The sequence below is a fragment of the Egretta garzetta genome, unplaced genomic scaffold, assembly GCF_000687185.1.
Source record: "Egretta garzetta isolate BGI_Z169 unplaced genomic scaffold, ASM68718v1 scaffold568, whole genome shotgun sequence".
Taxonomy (NCBI): Eukaryota; Metazoa; Chordata; class Aves; order Pelecaniformes; family Ardeidae; genus Egretta; species Egretta garzetta.
In genome coordinates, this window is record NW_009260625.1 from 2,869 (window position 1) to 19,176 (window position 16,308).

The 16,308-nt window shown below is 43.7% G+C and overlaps 1 protein-coding gene across 8 annotated transcripts in view; it reads left to right on the top strand.

Annotated features, from left to right (window-relative positions):
* The window catches only part of LRRC8D (leucine rich repeat containing 8 VRAC subunit D), a 63,956-nt gene that overhangs the window by 1,666 nt on the left and 45,982 nt on the right, over window positions 1-16,308 (top strand). For 5 of the 8 annotated variants that reach the window (XR_004842833.1, XR_004842834.1, XR_004842835.1 and 2 more), the window contains exon 1: window positions 13,682-13,695. The exons of 1 other annotated variant lie outside the window; for it this stretch is intronic. The gene's annotated coding sequence lies outside the window, so the exon portion shown is untranslated. Of the gene's footprint in view, window positions 1-2,512; window positions 2,555-7,829; window positions 7,922-13,681; window positions 13,696-16,308 lie in introns of those variants that run through there. 2 more of the 8 variants (XM_035900926.1, XM_035900925.1) reach the window with 2 other exon arrangements.

Genomic DNA, 16,308 nt, shown 5'->3' on the forward strand with positions numbered 1-16,308 from the left:
AGAGAAGATTTATATTTGAGTAGAAACACAGACAGGGCAATCTTTATAACTGTACTGAATCTGTCTTAAACTTTTTTGTTGTTTTCTAACCCACACTTTTCTATTCTTAATATTGAGTACTTTTCACGTAGCCAGGGTGAGTCTGCATTATAAGGATGCTCATTAGGAAGAGTGGAGAGGTTGTTCACTCCTGGATGGGGAAATGCGTGGATGGTTTACCCGTAAGATGGTTTGGAGTTGTGAGATATCGCCATTTCTTTGCTAAAACATATATATCTTATCAGTCGTGAAACAGTTACCCCAGCTGACACTTAATCATCTCTTGGTGGGGGGGATAGGATTAGCATCTATTTGACATAAATGAAATGGTTTGCACTTATGTTTTCAGGCAGCCTGTTTGTTTCCAGAGATCATACATTACACACAAAATGTGACACACAAAAATCCCAATAGAAAATGAAATGCCACGTCTATCAAAATGAAGTTGGTCGGTCTGACCTGTGTGCAGGATTTTACTGCTGTTACTTCTTGTAGTCGGATTGTGACTTTGCAGTTTGGTTTCTGCTGGCACAAACCCAGTGCGATGGCAGTTGCTGCTTCCTCCCTTTTTCTGTAGACGTAGGCTAGACTGATGCAATGCTCCCCTTTGCCTTCACCCCTCCCTTGTGCACGCTTTCGTTACCCGGTCTTGCCACTTCCTTCTGAGGTGCCCCTATGGCTACGAGAGGAGGGTTTTTTTGCTGGCACTTCTTAAACTGGGCTCTATGAAAGGAACAGTTTATACAAGCAGAAAAATTTCACAGCCACTAGAAGGGCTTCTGCAGTAAGGTTTTTGCTGGCGGTGCTGGGAAGCAAGAAAAAAATAATCTTGGCTGATACAGCTAAATCAGCAAAATGTTTAAGTGTGGCTAGGGGCTTTGCTGTGCGAGTGTTCTGGTCTGGTTACTGTGATGGAGTGTGTATGTATATATATAATATATTTGTGTCTGGAAACCTCTTTTGTGGGAGCATTTTGTAGAGGAATTTCTGCAGCTGCAGAATCCTGAAGCACCAGGGGAAATAGTGATATCCTCAAACATAGCTGGTTTATTTTAGGTCACGTTTCACTGATGTGCTTTTGATTTCTTTTAAGAACAACTTGTCTGCATAAGCTATTTGTTTACTATAAGCACGTAGTAAGCGGCAATGCTGACCTTCTTCTGGAAGTGGGAATGAAGGGACCCAAGAAGGGTGGATTTGCTTGCTTGTTTTGCTTCATTTCTTGTGTCCCGCTTTACTGGCGTTTTGGCGTGTAGTAGCCCCTCTGTGTTGGGTGTAAGGCAGCATTCGTTCTCCAGAGGTAGGCAAATCTGATGGATTTAGTTGCTCTGCATCAGCTCCCTCCATGACTTAATTACACAAAACTATCTATACCAAACTTAGTTTTAGGAGGTAACCTGTCAGCTTGCTCTGTTCGTGGAGTGAGTGCCAGGTGTAGCTGATGCTGTTGGTCCTTTGTATTTCGTGGGTTTGAGCTGTGTGAACTTGTGGCAGAGGCGGAGGATGAGATTAAAAAAAAACAAAATCAATTTTTGACAACGGCTACCAAAGGGCAGACAAAAGATGGATGTCCTGAAGAGCTGTGTGTTTCAAAGTGTCCCTCAGCCTCTGGGGGAGGGTGTGCTGGCTCCAGACGCATCACTGGTGGCAGGCTTTCCTGGATGTTCGCCTACAGATCGACCTCTTCTAACTCAATACTGAGTTATGCTCCCGCCGTGTTGTAGGGGCTCCTTGCAGGTCTGCCTGCTCTCACATCGCGTTATATCGATGTCGGTATCGGCCGTGGTTGGCACAGTGTTGGCAGCGAGGGCGGAGGGAGGCGGGCAGGGCTGCCCTGCACCGGTCACGGATGGTTCCAGGCACCTCCCCAACCAACAGAAGGAACCCCAAAGGGCAGCCAGAAGACCGTGACCAGTGGAGGAAGCACCAGTGCCAGCCCCACTGCCTCCCTGCCAGGACAAGGTATGGCGAGGGGATTGGCGAGCAAGGGCTGTTTCCCCCACGTGTGTTTCAATACCAGAAGCAGTAATTAGAAGTTTATTAATTGACAAATAAGTTAAACTGATTTAAATTCCCCCCAAGCCAATAACTTTTTCTTGCTTGCAACAATGTTCTTGCCAAGGCTGCCTCAAGGCAGAAGTAAATTTTTTCTTAGGTGTAGATAGAGATGTCATTTTGACTACTGCTTTGCAATGAAAAGGACTTCTGTGTACCTCACTCCTCCAGTGTTACAATTTTCATGTCAGGTTATCTTTTTCTTTTTTCCTGTCCTCCCAGCGGAATTTTCAATGTTAACATTAGATACAGAAGCTGGAAAATAGCCCTACTTCAGTGGTTTTTCCGCTGTTTTTGCTCCCATATTTCTTTTGCTAGGTGGGAGATTTGTCCATTACTGATAGCAAAAGCCAGTCCCTGCAGCCACGCGTCTGCGAGCCGAGTGGCTTCCAGCCAGCTTGTCCTCCTGCGAGACTGAGCCTGGCCTGGCTGCAGGCGGTGATACCGACTGCAGCACGGGGTAGGAAGGAGGTGGTGCTCGTGGGTGCTTGTCAGCAAACTTGCTATAGCAGAGAAAAATCTGAGCAGGGTCAAAACGCAGCAGCGCTCTCTTTGAACCTTCAGCGGAATAATGTAGTGTTGCATGTTTTCATGTGTATAGACCTGTTTCCTACTGGATGTGTACCAAATGCAGTAGGCTGCAGTAACCTTAGCAATCTGTTTTGACACAAAATGGTGGTGTTTTGAAATATTTACCTGCTCTCGGTTCTCAGCTAGAATCCCAGGAGGTGGGTTCTGGATAGATGGGAAGAGATCCTCAACACATGGTTGCTCCCTCAAGCTTCATCCCTTGTCTTCGGTAGGTGCTGTTCCCTTGAATAAGGGAGCACCATCACAGTGTGCTTGTTCTCTTAGAGGCTAGCTGTGAACACTGGAGCACTGAATCAGCACAGCAAAGAGTAAGGTGTGCCCATCCTTGGCCATACCTGATAGTCTCACAGGGAGGTGAAACACTTCCAACAATTGAGAAACCACAGAAGGGTTTGGGCTGGGATGGGGAAAAGTTGACCTTTCCAAGACCTGATTTTCCTTGTGTAGTTGAGCTTAACGTGTTGTCTAATAATGCTATATTTGCACCTCTTGATGGTGAAGGACATACCATAAGAAGTTGGTGACATTATTGCCTGGCGCCCTAAACAGTAAAGATGAGAGGTGGGGAGAGACTTGCAAGGGAAAAAAAATAAACAGCTCTTTGCCCAATTATTTTAGTGCTGCTGTGGCTTAGCTGTACTATTGTGTTACTCTGTTCACAGCTTTTTATGGGCCTCTTTTAGAAAAAATTTAAATTTATATAAATAATACATTTCTCTAGTTTTATTTATTATTTCAGGTGCTGGAGTTTGGTTGCAATTATAACATTCCACTGCCTCTGGTGATTGGATATATAAATCCTCGCCTTTGTTGCTGAGCAATAAACTCCCAAGCTTTCTACTTATCTGACTTTGCATTTCATGAAGTAGCTCTTGCTCTCAGTGTATTATTGGAAGCTGTGGAAAAGTTTTCTATCCGTAATTAGAACTGATTTGATCAATAAGGCATCAGCCTCTTTCCTGTTCCCTTAACTCTTATGTTCTGCAGGAGCTGGGCAAAAAAAAGTTATTTTTCTGCTCATAAACTGAATCTGCTACCTTTTGAAGTAAAATGTTTTTCCAGGCAGGCTGCAAAACAACTTTTATGGGCAATTCAAGTAATTAGGCAAGGAACTTAATGATTGTTAACATTACTGATGTTTGAAATAGGAGGGTTGGAAATCTATGAAAAGAAATTTTATAATTAAAAAAAAACAAACCCAGACAGCCTCTACCTTCCCCACACCCCATGTGTTGTTTTGAATTCCTGTGGTAGCGAAGGAGAACACTATCCCCAGGGGTTTTTTCAGTCTTTGCTACAGAGGAAGCATGGTGGTTTGGGGCTTTAGAGGCAAAGCTCAACCACACCCTCACTCCCCCAAAAAACCCCAAACCAGATTGTTGCTTGCACCAGAGCTACAGCCTGGGGTTCGGCTGTGGTGCAAACTGGATCTGGCAGTCCCGCATGCTTTGCCTTTTTGGCAGGTGGTGCCACAGCGTGGCTCGCTTCTTCCCGTGACACGGGGCTAGGATGTTGGTGATGCTGCCTGAGGTTGGGGGCGGCGGACGTTCCTGTGGCATGGGGAAGATGGGGAAGGCTGTGGAAATAGGGGTGTCATGTGGGATTTTCTTTAGATATGAGAAGCAATAGGCTGTGACAGAGCTTGGCAGTCCCATGTCAAGTTACCACCTTTCCGTTGATGAGTAATGGCTGTTTTTTCCCCAAGTCTGTGTACTCCCCAGTCCCCAGGCAGCAGCTGACTGGTGGTAACTTGCAGTCAAGATCCACAGCGATGCCGGTATTTCATTTGCAGCTGAGGGAACGGGATGGGGAGCTGCGGGGAAGCTCTGCAGGATGTGGATGAATGTTTGGGAAGACAGAGGTGGGTGATGGGGGAGCAGGGAGGTATCAGAAGGGACAGCAGCGTGGAGCGAAAAGCACCAGTAATGTTACGGGAATGTGTTAGTCCACTTCTCCTCTGGATTGTGCTGTCCTGGTCTGTGTGTTTAGACCGAGACCATCTGGGGTAACTGGCTGTCAGCTTGGTAAAATAATCAGGTTGCCAAAAACTCCATCATCTTGCTAAGCATCAGTTCAGATTTATGGCATATTTGTTCATCTTTAATGCATCTAATTTAAGCTATGCAAATGTGGTTTTTAGCACTCTGTCTGTAGTTTTTCTCCCTACAGCTCATGTAAATTTTTTTCTTTCTTTTGGTTTTGCACCCCTGCTCTGTCTCAACCAGGGATCAATCTGAAGGCAACAACTGAGAAACTGTTTCTTTCACTAAAAGGGTACGTCTTGGTTGTAGGGGATGGGAAAATGAGAATTGGAAGCCTCATCCATAAACATTTACCAAAGCTTATTTCAACAGCCACTTCTGCCTTTGTTACAATAGCGGGAGCTATGCCAACCTAAAAAGCCCCAAACCTGCTTTGCTTTGACATTTAGCTAGATCCTTGTATATAATATCCCAATGAGGGGTAGAGTTTCTTCTGTTTTCCTTGTATGTTGGATAGCACTTACATATGTTCTCGGTAGAACTTGGGTGGTTTTTGGTTTGGTTTTTTTTTTTGCAGTGTCATTGAGTTTCTTTTGCTTGCGCGGGTTGCTCACATAGCTGTGTTAGTGGGAAGACAAACACTTGAAATAGAAAAATACGAGGCAAGGGCTGTCAAGTACTATGCATATATTCTGTACCTTGCATGCTGAGGCCCTGGTTTACTTGAGGCCTCTAGGTACTTCTGCAATTTAAGTGTTTAGCAATGATAAACTGCAGTGTCTGGCAGAGGGATTCAGGGTGCAAGAACACCACCTGAAAAAAAACTTTAATCCTTTCCGTAAAATGAGCCAGTCTCAAGGTTTCTGTTCTTCTGGGAGGGGTTGGACAGGGTGCTTCCATTCCGTGTACACTGGCATGATATTCAGTGGCCAGCACCTTTTTTTTTTTAAATACTTGTCAGCAAAGTAATTTTGATAGAGCTGACTTAATTGACCTATTTTTTTTCTGCATGTGTGCTGCAATAGTTCTTCAAGTGTATATATTTTTTTTCAGCAATAGTCAATGACCTATTTTTTTCCTGCATGTGTGCTGCAGTAATTCTTTGAGTATATATTTTTTCAGAAATAGTCAATATACCAGGAAAAGCCTGAAAGTCACCAATAGCATCTGAAAACAACAAAAAAGAGCAGAAGACCAGAAAGCCCCCAGATAGCTCTTTTTGTTGATATTTAGGGACTATAATATGGTCAAGGAGAGAGCTGCTTGCAGCCAAGGGCACTTGCGAAGGGGGAGACGGGTTATAAAAACCCAATGGTTATCTTTGATTTTTTTGAATGAGGACAAATGTAGTTGTGTTCTCCAAATAAATGCTCGGAGTAGCCATGTTACTTGGTGTTCCTTATAATAGTAAATGGCTGAGTTTCACAGCTTGTCACAAAAGGCCTTGGAGCTTATTCTTGGCTTTCTGGCTAGTCTGATCACAGATGATAGAACTAGGCAGGCTAAAGGGTCATGGCATTTTAGAAAGGGATTCTCTTAAAAATAACTCAATGACCTTTTAGAGTTGGAGGTATCCCCAAGATAAGCTGTTTCTGATTGATCCGAGGCCAGGGATACGAGTGTTTCTTGCTTATTAAATGCACCAAACATAGATAGACGTGGATCAGCACCGGTTGAAAAAGTTTTCTGAAGTTTCAATGGGTTAAACAGTGTTACTGATGTTTCTTGGCACCTTTTTTTGAATATCATCTGCCATATTAAAAGTGTATTTAGGGGATGGACTTGTTTTCAGGCTTGTTTCAACTGGAGGGCACATAAGGAATGTGCATCTTGTTTTCAGAGCACAGTCATAGACCAGTCCTCAGGAGCTGACTCACTGCTATTTTGTAAGCAGGGTTTGCCTTCCTTTCATGCGGTTCTGCATTCTTCCGTTCCCTAGTCCGGGGTAATTTAGATCTTAAGTGTGCTGGTGTCAGAACGCCTGCTTCCTAGAGTGGTATCTTATCCCCATGTGCGTGGTGTGTACTCGGCCTGATCTGATACTAGCAAACATAATTTTTTGTTGTTTCATTTCTTTCTAGTTGGGTCTTCAAATGATGGTACAAAGCGCTTGCCCTGCAGCTAACACGATCATTAGTAAATTATTATTAATCATTTGGGGGGCATTATATTTACTTTGTTATTGTTATACTGTCTCACTTGTATGGGCTTGTTTTCAATTTTTCCTACACGATATTTGAGACTTCCCTGAGTTTCAGGTTAATTCACTTGTTCTACTTGCATTTTAACTGAGCTTTGCTATTGGGATGCCGTGGCAGGGTGCGAATGGGAAAAATGGGCCACTGGAAAGAATCGGAGGGAAGGCCATGGCTCTGTACAACTTGAGCATTTCTACAATTTCTAGTGTGTAACACACCTTGAATTATGACACTGGATTCCATTATTGACTTTTAAAATCACTGAAACTTACTCTCACGCCTTAGTAACGCTTTATTCATGGCAGGTCAGGTATTTTCCTGTGATTGATGGTAACCTTTTATTACTTCCTTCGACTTGGATCACTTTTTTTTTTAACTGGCAGCTTAGGTAAAGTGCCAGAAATCTTCAGCACTGCTGTCATTTATATTTTTTAACTAAAAGCTTTTCTGCAAATAACTGTGCACCAATGTGTAAATCAAAATCTTCCAGGAAGGAGGTCTGCTACCTGTAATTTTTTTTTTTTTTTTCAGAGCTTTGCTAGGTTAAAGTCCGAAGGTCCGATTGTTTTAATTGGTGTTTTTTGCAAAAGTTGTGAGGCTGGAAAACTGCCAAGTCTCATGCGGATTTCATGTTACTTCTGCATGATTAAAATCAAGGGCAGCAGTGTGGGCTGCCGCTAGAAATGTTCCCAGGAAAACCATACGGGAGAGACTTAAGGGAGAGAGAACCCAGCAGAGACTTCTTTTTTCTCTGCCTCCTGTAGCTCCAAGGCTGAGCGTGGTAAAAGGGGAAGAATGGAAACCATTCTTGTGGAAAAAGGGTGGAGTGATGCCACTTTTCCTGATAGTAGCCAGGAGGCTGTGGAGAGGGGAGAAACAAGGGGAAGCTTTTCGTTTCCTGGGTGGAGTTTCACATTTGACGCTGATAAGTGGGAGCCTGATAGGAAGGCGTCTGATAGGGCTGGTAGAAGGGCAGCACCTTCCCCCCGGGAGCTGCTGGACTTTGGTCTGGGTGTTCCTGCAGGGAACTCCACCCTCTCCTCCTATCCCTGTCTGGTACGTTTTCTAAGCCTTGATGCCGTCTTCTTGTTACTGCTGGGAAAAAGTTGCATGTGTGGGAGATATGTAAATGTGTTGTAATGTTCTGATATAATTTTAGTGTAGGAAAAGAGCAAGCTCTGTACATGGGTATTGCCAACTGAGCTCCAGTCTTGCAGCTTCGTTTATTTCATAGAGCTGTTCACTCTGAAAGAGGTTTATGTGGATGTGGGGTATAGGATCAAGCTCTTAATTTTGTAAGCTTAAAAAGCAACTCCTATCAAGCCATGCTTCCATAAAACTCAGTTCCTTCACAGACAGTAGGAACTGTCTGTATGAGTGTTAAAGAACTGGATTGTTTAATGGCATGATTATTGGGGATTTCTGATGGCGTGAATTCTGTCGTTGCTTGCAGTGCATGCCGTCACCAGAAGAATACTGGCTTTGCTGTGAATAACTGAGGTGGCCTTTCTCTTCGCTTGTGTCTCTCAATGTAAAAATTCTAAATACTGTTTTGCCTTATAGTTTTGTTTGTGATTTTTCTTTTCAAGTTCAATGGGAATATGATCTTTTTGTAGGAGAGGAATGAACCTACTAAAATCCTTTCTCATGTGCAGGGTTAAGTATTGCACTCAGGAGGGTAATGTTCCAGTGGAATTGCAGTCTTCTCATAACAATTTAGACTTTGGTAAAGAAAGTGGATGAGTCATTGCAGGGGTTTGATGGCTGAAAAGATTGATTAATAATTAATTTAAAAACAAGAAGCCCTTTCCTCTGTGTCCCAGCTTTCAGCCGTTCAAAAGATAATCAGATTCCCACATGTAGCTTAGCATTTGAGTACTATGGACGTGTTTGTTTTGATGTCTTTCCCTGAACTGCAAATGTTGCTTTTTCTTTGCTTTCTCGTACATGTCATTTATACAGATATAAATGTCAAATTTGGTTTGAACGTTTTGATGAGGTTACAGCACTTGGAAAGAGCCTGATGTTCCCATTATTTTGGTGTGAATGTTAGGGTTAATTATACTTAAGTCATAACCTTTTTGAGTCGCACTGGTATACTAGGTGCTGCATGGGTAAAGGTATTCCAGTTTGTCACTGTTTGTATGCTCTTGCGTACAGACCCATTTGCTTTTCCTCAGTCGGTGTTTGTCAGTCAAGGCCTTGCATTCCTACAGGTCTGCGTCTGAGCTGGGTATCTACTGGGAAACCCTAGGTCCACGGTGCCTTTTTGCCTTGATGTTGGGATAGTGATAAAAGTGGAGAGTGCCACAGACTGCAGTGTGACACTGAAGCGATGACTCAAACCCAGCCCTTTGGATTCGATTAAATTAGCCTAAATAATGTCTGTCTGAGGACTTTTTCAACTGCAGTAGGCCAAAGACGGGGGGTGGGGTGGGGTGGTCAATCAAAACCAATTCATGAGAAGCATGGAAGCTTCAGCAACCTTTTGAAATCCTTTAAGATACAAAATGATAGCCTCTGAGTGCTCATGTCTGGGGCACATCTTTGATACAAGGTAGGTCTTGTGGCTCCGATCCTAGGAGAGGTAATAAACTGGGGTTTGTAGTCTTATTAATTAAAACTGTGCTATGCGCGGTCCTGGGCATTTTTGGTACTGAATCTCGAGTGTTTAGTGCATGGTGAATATACAGCAAAGCATTTGTTTGCTGACAATGTACAAAAAGCCACTCTCCAACCTTTCTTTCATTTTTATTTATTTATAGGCATGAAAGGTGAATGAAAATATGTAATTTTAACTTGAGCTGCTGCTATCATTCATAATTTAAACCTGGAATGCTTCACACTCGTAGTTCAGTGGTCCCCTTAGTCATTGAATCCTGAGTTATGGCTAGGCTATAGTCTTCTGATCGGGCTCCTGTGCAAAGGAGTTGGCTCCGTCAGATATTTGGCACTGAGACGTGGCTACAACCTTCTGGTGCTGGGGTTTGTGACATTGCGTTTTGTCAGATACACAGGGTGCAGCAGCTGAACCTTGCACTTTTCAAGGCCTGAGTCTGTGAGGAGTTGTCTAAATTTTCCAGCTTGCAGATAGCGATACACTTTTGGCCTGCTTTAACCGTGAACTTTAATTTACCTTAGTCAGGAGTTAAGATTTAGTTGCACTGCTGTATAAATTCTTTATAATGTGTATCGTGCAGTGCAGAGTTACCATGAGTAGGGGTTTTGGAGTGGAAAAGGAGTGTGTGCAGGACTGCTTTGCAAGGATAGCATTGGAGCTAGGTTCCAGTTAGTTCTGTGAAAAGAGATTTTGACCTTTGTAATAAAACAACCATTCGCCTTGGCACAAAATATGGAAGGGGAAGGAGTGTGGGGGGTGTGTGGATTTTTTTGTTTTTTGGTTTTTTTTAATTTGTGTTAAAAGGATTGAAAGTGGGAAATGTGGGGGTGATGAAGAAATTCTAGCTGCAGGGAAGGACATGCAGTTTTATTCATAAAACTAGACCTCCTTGAATGCTTATTTTGCTCCAGGAAAACCTCCTTGGGTCAATGTCATGTGCAGGATTGGGTGGGTGTTCACCTGCTGGGTTGTAGAGAGAGGAGGACGGGAAAGCAGTTTGCTCTTAGGGGGGTACTGCGAAGAAATGGATGATTTCATGGCTTCAAGTAGATTAAAACTTGCTCTGGTGACAGTACAGGCAGTTAAATTTGATAAGAAGTGCAAGGGGAGAAGGATATGTGTGACTTAGGGTGATTCTGTGTGTTGTGGAAGGAAGAAGCAGGGTCTGGAATTCATAGTCTGACGTTTTTGAATGTGTGAAGTGAGCCAAAGGAAGCCAGTGGGTGTTGGGACATGACTGATTTGCTCCAGTTTGTAGGGTAGGTGTGGACAGAAGGACTGGGCTCTGTTTTAACCTAAGAGGGAGGGAAAAAATGTGCAACTGCACGGGTCAGAAGGAAACGTCCCAAGGCACCCTGGCCTGCTCTAGGTCCTAGTGTTTGAGCCTGGCAGTGCAGCTGTATTTGCTTCACAACTCCAGAGCTGCTTCGCTCTGGATTCCTGCAGTTGGAAACCTCCTAATGCAGAGAAGGCCCTAAACAGAAGTAGTTGCAGTTACTTTTGCTTTTCCTCTGGGATCACTACAGAGCCCCTGGACGGATGAGATAGGGGTCAGAGATGACCTGTGTTTCCTCCAGACCTTAGTTTTTCCTACTCACAGACTTGCCTGCGGCGAGAGATTTGTGGGTTGAGCAAGGGGGCTGCATGGGGATTCCGTGGCAGAGCGGGTGGATTCTGGCTGTGGAAACTTGCCCCGAGGAGCAGGGCTCGCCAGGGCAGCTCAGCTCGCCTTGCCAGCTTGGTCCAGAGCCTGTGCAGCAAGAGTTAACATCCACAAAATATTTGGCTAGGCAATGCTTTTGCATTAAACTTGGGTAGCTTTTGTAACAGTGTCTCTCCTGCTAATTACTTCCCTGCTGAATAAGTGAGAAGTGCTATTGGGTTGTTTTTTTTTTTTCTTTAAGCTGGACTGAAAATAGTCCCTATAGGTTTTCTTGGCCACAAGAACATCGCTTGTCATGTGGTGTCACATCAACTGAGAAATCCTCAGACAGTCAGGCTGCTTGAATTTTCTGGCATTTGCCTTTCTCCTAATCTTGTCACAATTCTTCTATCATTCCGACTGACTTCTCTTGTATGTTTGGGTTATGGGGAGGGTAACAAAACCCGTGAAACTTGGCTGTCTGTGAAAAATAATACCCCGTACTATTCTTTCAGCTTTTCTAATGGGATAATTTTTCACGTGTACATTTGCATTAATAGCAGTTGGCTTCTAGTTAATAAATACAGTTCCCTGTGAAAATAATGGGTTATTAGGATTGGACGGGTTCCTATGGTGCCCTTAGTGCTGCCGCTTTCACTCGCTAAGCTGTGCCTTCGCTTGTGTGCACAGCAGAGTTGTTTACATGTCAGGAATATGCTAGAGGCAAGGAGAAAGGAACAGCTTTAATGTGATGCAGCTTAGATGCTCTGTGGGGGAGGCCTCGGAATTGTTCATAACAGGATCAAGTGTCGATCAGTGTTTCGGGAAGAATAAAGTTACTGTTTATGAGAAAAATTGAAGAATAGTATATTACATGCTTTCCAGCCATCTTAAAGCCAGCTATTTTTGATCCTGTCCAGGAAAATACCCCTCTCCTGTAGTTCTTTTGAACCCTGTAGAGTATCGGTGGTGCCTGGTAGAAGCATCTACCTGGACCACCCCTGTTTGGCTCCAGCTGCTTCTCTGGGCTGCCGTTGGTAAGGAAACAAGTAAGATGCCAGCTTCTTTCAGCTCTTCCATGAAAAAAGCCTGGTGATCGTGTTGATGAGGGTGCTGCTGGAACATTGTGGCTACTATTAAATTTGTTTTATAGGCGGATCTGGGGATTTACTGGCTCCACAGAGTAAGAAAACAGTTGCTCTAACATCAGCTGTGAACATGAGAAAATGGCTTCTCCCTTATTGCAAGGTATAAAAGCTGGAAGGAGAGGACAAAGAGGAAATGGCTGGAGAGGACTGGAGGAGAAAACAGCTGAAAACCTCCTCCTCTCCCTCCAGAGCTATTTTTTGTCAGTGACAGTGAACTGTGGGATGAGCAAAGCTGATCTGTATCTGCAGCAGGCCATGGCTCTGATCTGAAAATGTATCCCGGGGGGGGGGAACCAACAAGGAGAGCCTAGCTGCAGGGGCGGGAGCATCCGAAGTCAAGGCACCTCTCTGCCGGATCTGAACCTGCAATTCCTGTCCCGGGATACCTTGCCTTGTGTTCGGGCGATGCTTGAAATCTGACAACAAGGGGCTGTCGTGTTTTGTGTTGGACTGTGCCCCGTGTGTCAGCTGTCGGGGAGGCAGCCTGGGGTTTGGGATGGAGCAGCTGGGGGATCCAGCTTGCAGAGAAAGGGTAGGGATGGGGAGGGAGGGAATGCAGAGGAGCCTTGGAAAATTGTGTCAGAATAAGAGGCTTTTCAAACTAAGGCTAGGTGCCTGTTGGAAATGCTTCTCTAAAAGAAACCTGGCAAATACACAGTCATGGATTTATTTACCAGAATTCAAGCTTTTCTGATTGTGTGGGTTTTTTGCATTCTTCCTAGCATGGTTTGGTGTTGAACCAGCATCCTGATGTGTTGTGTTGTCTGGGCCTGTCTCCCCAGGGAGATGTTTTGGACAGTTACTCCCGAGTAAATCCTGTGTGTGGTTCTGGAGTCAAGGGCTTGTCTTCACATGCCACTGAGAAATATTCGAGTTGGCTGAAGGTGTGAATTTAAAGTGAATTGGGAGTCACTCCGATCTGGAAAAACGCGTGTGAAGAGGATCTCAATCAGTTTAATCAATCCATTTTTTAATTTGTGTGGGTTTTTGTCTCTTAAGAAGTAATCCAAAATGCAGACGAAGCCTCAAAGTGGGTTATGTTCTATAGGAAGGCTCTTAAGGATTTGGGAGGGTTTATGTGGATGCAGATGTATTACTAGTCTGGAATAGCACTTGTATTTTAAAGTCGCTCTGTGCTTTCATCTGAATTTAATATTCAGGCAACTCGTTCAGACTCTGCTAACCTTAAGCAAAAATTACAAGAGGAATGTGAACTGACTTTAGTCTCTGCAATAGACCTTTGAAACACTGTTACGGCATCTTAAACTGTCATTAACTGTGTGATGACCAAGGGTTTCAGTAGAAACTTCTAGTTCACGTATTTAATCTTTGCTGGTGAATGAAATGCACTTCTTAGGTGGGTAAAGCTGCTCATTTCTTGTGAGATTTTTCTAAGCTGATGGGGAGGAGGATGAAGGGAGTTAGAGGAGTATGAGTCCTCCCAGCAAACCCTGGACTTCCAGCCCAAACCGAGATTCTTCCCATCCCGTACAAAGCCTTTTTACATATGTGTATAAAGCAGAGAACTTTGGCAAAAAAGGCTGAGTGTTTCAGTATCTGAGGCTTCTGGCAACCTGCATCATTATGTTTACCTAGAGCCTGAGAGGAGGGGACAGAGGAATCCAGCACAGGGAGTGTACATTTCAGATTGAACTGTCTATGCAGACTGGTGGTTTTGAATATTTGCTGCCTAATTTAGGGGGAATTTGTTGCAGAAGGTATGGGTAGGGCTCTCCGTTTTGCTTTTTAATGCACTGCTACAGTCTGTTTTAATAAGAGGAGGAATGACTGAACTACTGTATGTATTTTTTCCTGAGTCATTTTTGGTTGTGCAAAGTAAGTTGCGGTGGCTGATGTACAGCAAGAACCCAGGTTATTTCCTTTTCAGCTACTGAACTTAGACTCTTGCTAAACATAGTAAGAAATTTCTACTCTAAATGCATGCAAGTATGTGCCTCAGGAGCCATGTGGTTCTCCTGATTATGTGGAAAAGTCCATCATCTGTGTTGAACTGCAGAATTACATCTGTAGACTGCTACCATCACGCTTCTAGGATACTTAACAGATCACTGTAGGAATAGTTAGCATATTTATATTTATATAAAGTTGTGAAACTGGAAGGTTCTGAATGTTTTTCCTACTATTGTGGCAATTACAAAACCAAATGTTGTGGTTTTCTTGCTGAATGCATTAAGTTTTATTGCCCTGTGAAAGGCTTGGTCCTAGAAGCTAACAACTGACTCTGTACTGAAGTTTAATTGACTGCATGTGCAAATCCAGGTATGGCATAAATGCTTCCACCTTGGGCAGATAAGGAATGTTGTATCTATGCTCGGAGTGCGTGTGCTTTGCACTGATTTTCTCGGCTGCTGGGGAGCACTGCGATTTCTGTGGAAGCGCCGCGCTGGCGTAGGGCTGAGGTCGGTTCATTTTGCCTTGTTCATCAAACAAGCAGCAGATGGCTGGTAGCATGCAGAAGCTATTAGCCAGGGTGAGGGTCAGGCTGATGAGCAGGAGCCTGAACATGTTCATTGTTTAGTCTGGTTGACTCACCAAATTGGTGACTTGGTAAATGCATTACCTTTATGGTCAAGGAATAGAGGAAATTAATACAGATTTCTTTTAAAATGCTTTTTGGAGATGTCTGAAATGGCTAATCAGCAAGCATACACGTTTGTTTCCCTTTATGCATTCTGTTTTGTTTTGTTGCTTCTGAGGAGCTGGACACCCTGTTGGTATCATGGGAAGGTGCTCAGCGCCTTGGAAATTCAGCCCACTGCAGGTCAGCTCTTGTTTGGCTCTTCAGCTGAGACAGCTACTGTGGACTTTGCTATCACACAACTGGAAGTTGGTGGTTGCCGTGGGACCATTGACTGTGACCCAGTTACACACAAGATGGACGAAGAGAGAGCAGCCCCAAAGAAATTACACCTAATGCTTCAAAAGAGCCTATTTGTTATCATGGAGAACTTGATGTTATTGTGTAGGAAGAAAAATGTGAATGGAAAACAAGGATCTCTGTAAGAAGATACTAAATAGCCCAAAAGCTGAAATTCTGGTTTAAACAAAAAAGAAAACTACTACACTAACAGCCCTCTGGCTTCAGGACACATCTAGAAATTTCAAAGCAAAGTACAGCAATTAAAGGGACAAGGGATACATGAGAATTAACACACATTAGAAGTTTTAGGAAGGAAGTTAGAGAATTAACTCTACATATTTTCTACAACTGAATTATGTTAGGCAACAAATAATTCCAGTTACTGGATGGAGATAATAAAGTAGCTCATGCAAGAAAAGTATAGAGATATTTTGTTAATACTGTTCTGTATTTGGGAAGGTGCAGAATGCCATTCTAACAGAGAATTAAATCCGTCTTAACGAATAAAGATTTATTACCTTCTAGGGAGAGATATATGTAAATCAGCAGCACTATGACATGATTGCTTTAAAGAGCTTGCTGAAAACTTCGCAGGCCTGCAGATGTTTTTTTAATAACTCTTGGTACTGAGGGTCTTAAAATTAGCGGTGCCAGGGTAGACGGGGGCAGGGTGGGTGACCGATTTAACTGTATTCCAGCTAGCTTGCCATCAATCCTCATCGAAGTATTGAAAAGTTAATGTAAGATTCAGTTGATAAAGCATTGGACAGACTAGTACTGGTCTGTATCCCTTCAAGGGAAATGTGTCTTAGCAAACATGGTGACGTGCTGGAAACTTAATGTTTTACTTGAGAGGGGGACCTGCGTGAGATGTAGTAAAGCTTTGTCTTCAGGAGGCATCTGATGCAGGGGCAGGGAGACAGTCCAACCCTTGCGGTCCCCTACGGCTCCCTAGCTCTTTCCAAGTGCTACCTTTGGTTCCCTCTGGGCAACAGCAGCGGTAGTCAGTTAGGGCTCGACGTACCCCTTCGGGACTCCTGTCCTGACACTTCAGTGCTATGCAGTATTGCAAAAGTAAGCGAGTTAAGAACTGACTAACCGATGTTTAAAAGTTAATCACTGGTGGTGAATCATTATCATCAAATGGGAATG